Raw genomic sequence first — 4,070 nt, forward strand, 5'->3', positions numbered from 1 at the left:
GATGGCTTAGCTAGCTATGGGTTGTCAAGTGAGCTTGGTAGCTAGCCAGGCTTTGAATCCATGTTGGATTTCTCTGGTTATGTCCCAGTGTGGACATAACCAGTGTTCCCTGGATGATTTCTACTGGCTGTTGTCTCTGTTTGCTTCCACCAAATGACTGGATAGCCAAATGATGATACAATCTGGGTTTCCTACCCTTCTGTGCTCCTGTGATGCATAGCATGCTTATTTATGAGCAAAACTTGGTTTTGCTCAGGTTGATTTGGTTTATACCTCACTCCAGCCTCCTAGAATGAGTTGTTGGTGTAGAGGATTGCTTCGGTGGTTTTGATTTGCATGCCCTTCTCCTCCTTGCAAGCTTGTGAATCTTGGTTTGGTTCTCGTGGTGATCTTAGGCGGTGTTGAACAGCTCTGGCTGTTCTTCCTGTTCTTGGTGTTCTTACCCTTTGGAGATGCTGCCGATGGAATGGCTAGGGTTCACTGTTGAAGAGGTTTATATATGACTGGCCTCTTCTTCCCCAGGTCGACAGCTTGGTCTGGCTCAGCTTGTGACTCACTGCTGGTGTATGTGTGTGCTGTGATGCATGCACACCCCATGCCTTGGTGTTGAGCATGCACACATTAACTGTGAGCTGCCTGTGTGTGTGTGTGTAGCCTGGTGTGGTGTACCAGGACTTGGAGAGGATCAGCTCGGCAGAGCTGTGATATTATCCACCAATTTTTACTTCTTTTCTAATCTGCCAAGTGGCTTTGCCACTTGGCTTAATTCTGTTTGTTTGCTTTGATTTGTGCAGGGATCATCAATTGAGCAAAATGGACATGGAATTCATCATATACAAGATCAAGTGAAGATGATCTTGTAGAATTTAGACTAGGATATTAACTTGTAATTTTTCTTTATTTTCCTTTCTTCTATTCTCGCCCATTTATGTAATGTGTTGTATTATTCTTTTATTTCACTTATGAATATTGTAATGACAATGTAATGTGTGTGATGATCAATAAAGCTCAAAGTTTTCTCTAAGGAGCTTCACTTTAATAATTGTTCATCTTGTTTATTATTGGTTATATACTTAATGAATTTCCTCAATTGAATTATTTAAGGTAATTATTTAATGTTTGAATTTGAAATTCAAATTCAACCTTGGTTTGAATTCAACCATGTCTTATCATTTAGAATTCAATCAAGCAAACTCTCCCCTCTCTTCTCAAAACCCTAAGCTAGTGAAGTGAGATGCAAGTTTGTCGCACTCTCGGAACCCTAACCCTGTAAGGTGTCGAGAGAGAAACTTGTCCCCCTTCGATGCAGTTTTTGTTTAAAAGCGCGAAATTTCCCCAGAATTTACTATGCAATGCACATCCCTTTCTAAAATCTACCCCTCAATCGTCTCTAAACCTGGGACATTACATAAGGTTTGATTGACATTTGTACTTTAAAAGAATAACTTTTGAAGAATAGGTTACATAAGAATATGAACTACTATGTATAGGAGCTATGGCTTTCTAGGGTTTACTATTGAATTCATTTAGTTCCACTAATAGGGACTAGTTGGGTTCTTAAGTTGAATGGGCTTCTATATAGCAAGTATTGGTAGGTTTATTACTATGGTTGATTATGGTATCATATTAAAGGATGATTATTGAGATGGTTCCATAGGTTTGCTATTAGATTTACTATGGCTTCACATTTGCTTTACTAAATAGTCTCTAATGGTTTCTAAGCTAAGTGGCTTATTATTTCCTAAGTAGGTTTTAGTTGGATAGGAACATGTGATGTGATTTGCTACACAAAGTTGATACTAGGGTTTATCATTATGGTTCTACTAGGGTTTAATGATTGAGGTTGATCTTAATGGTATGGTATATAGGAGTGGTGATCAATGTACTAATTCAATTAACAAGTTAGGGTTTATACCTAGGTGATATTAGTGCATCATGTAGGTTTTAATTAAGAAGAGGAACATGAACTGATAATCTCATGTGACTTGGTTTTATGCTAGTGGATCATGTCTTGTATTTGTTGGTCACATAATATGGTTCCCTATGTAAGGTGACATTCACATGTTCACATGTGATAAGCAACTAGGGTTTTAGAGTTGGTTCTAAGGTGGAATGATCACATGAAATAATGGGATCAAGGTCTTACTCAAATTGAAACTAGGGTTTCTAAATTAGGTTACAACTCCTAAAATGATGATTGGTAATAGAGTTGTGGTTACTAATTACTTTGAATCAAAATTAGTAATGGTTTGATATTTTATTAATCTTCACAAGATTTAATAATTAGAGTACTCCTATTTTGGTTTAATTAAGAATCAGGGTTTAATAATTGTTATTAGGGTTTAAAATAATCAACTTGTTAACTAAAGATGTTTAAGTAAATAAGTTTTGATTTACCAAAATAATATTGGCTTATAATCTTTTCTTGAGGTTTTACTATTTAAAGAAAATAGTAAATGGTAATTTGCAAATTAGGGTTTATGAATTACCACTAATAATTAAGTAAATGTAAATATGTAAATAAAATTGATCTTAACATTTTACTTAGTTACTGAATAGTTAAAATTTAATTTTGAAACTTCACTAATTATTTAATTCAAATTGTATTTTAAATAAGTGAAATGGCATAATTAATAAGGTTAAAAATAAGTGAATTTTTTATTTTGACACACATTTTTGTTTTATATTTTATTTGAATAGAGTTTATTTTTGTGAGCATTTTGATATATTATTCATAATTTTCTAAGCTGAAATGAATTTTCTACAATTTTTCAAAGTTCTAACTATTTACTGGTTTTTTAATTCAAATGCTAATTACTAAACATACCGGTTCGCTCTACACACACAGAGACAGACAGGTGGGACCTAGTCCAGTCAGCTGCCACGTCAGGTGCCACATGCACCGACCAAGTCAAAATGTTTGACCGGCCGGGGAACACGGTGGCCGGCGAGAAATCAAGGGCGGCGCCGATGATTCGGGGTTCCCGCGCGTGTGTGTATGTGCTGGTTGGATGCGCGGACCTCCGATGAGCTAAAAGGTGGCGGCTCCCCCTCTGAATGGTCACCGGAGTTGCTCCGGTGAGCATCAACTGCGGCGGCGCACGGCGGCGGTATTCTAATCGGAGGCTAGGGGTGATGCCGAGACGAAAGGAAGAGTCCCTGAGATGCGGACACTCACCCTGAGTTGATTGAGGTAGTCGGAGACGGAAGGGATGGTCCGAGGCGATCTCAGTCTCGCCATTCCCGGCGATGATCGGTAGCAGAGAGATGCTCGATTCGCGGTCTCCCCTTGCTTCCCCCGATGCGTGGCTTGATCAGCAGGAAGAAAGCCTCGAGGCGCACCACCTCGGCCCAATATTGGACTCCGGGGAAGCTCGAATCGACGGCTAGCCGGAGATGTGCTGGCAGCGGTTTTCGGTGATTGGGGAGGTTAGAGAGCAGCAAAGAGAGTGACAAGAGGTGGCGCGACATTAGGGTTGTGAGGTGCTTCTTCTCGTCTATTTATAGCCGCAGACACGGTCGGAATCATCTTCTCACCGCCGGTGATGGTCTGGATGCGGCGGCGATGTTGGTGTGTAGTCGGGCACGAATCTTAGCACCGGAAGGATAAGGACGGATGCGAGATTGATAGGGCGAGGTTCTGAGATTGTCTGCAGCGTCCGGCGGCGTCTCTATCCTCGACGAGGACGTGTCGAAGCTCCTCCACCGCGCTGTCGTTGCCGGGAAGGAAGACGAAGCCCCTTTTCTTCTCTGTGCCGAAACGGTAAGGTGGGTCGAATTGGTTCGTGGGCTGGGCTGCTCCTAGTCTCCTGCTGGGCCAACAAAGTGGTCTGTTACTGGGTTGCACGGCCAGGTAAGGTAAGTTTCCCTCCACTTTTTATTTCAAATTTTTCTTTTCTTTTTCTGTTTTTATTTACTGATTGGAATTCAAATTGAATTTTGTTTTGTTTTGTTTTTTACAGGTTCTAAATAATTTTGAACATCGATATAACTACATGATAATACTTACTGCCTAATTCTTTTGTTTAAACAACTATTGAATTTTTAATTGAAGTGGCACTTAGTGAGGT

The sequence above is a fragment of the Lolium rigidum genome, chromosome 4 (genome assembly GCF_022539505.1).
Source record: "Lolium rigidum isolate FL_2022 chromosome 4, APGP_CSIRO_Lrig_0.1, whole genome shotgun sequence".
NCBI classification, from domain to species: Eukaryota; Viridiplantae; Streptophyta; class Magnoliopsida; order Poales; family Poaceae; genus Lolium; species Lolium rigidum.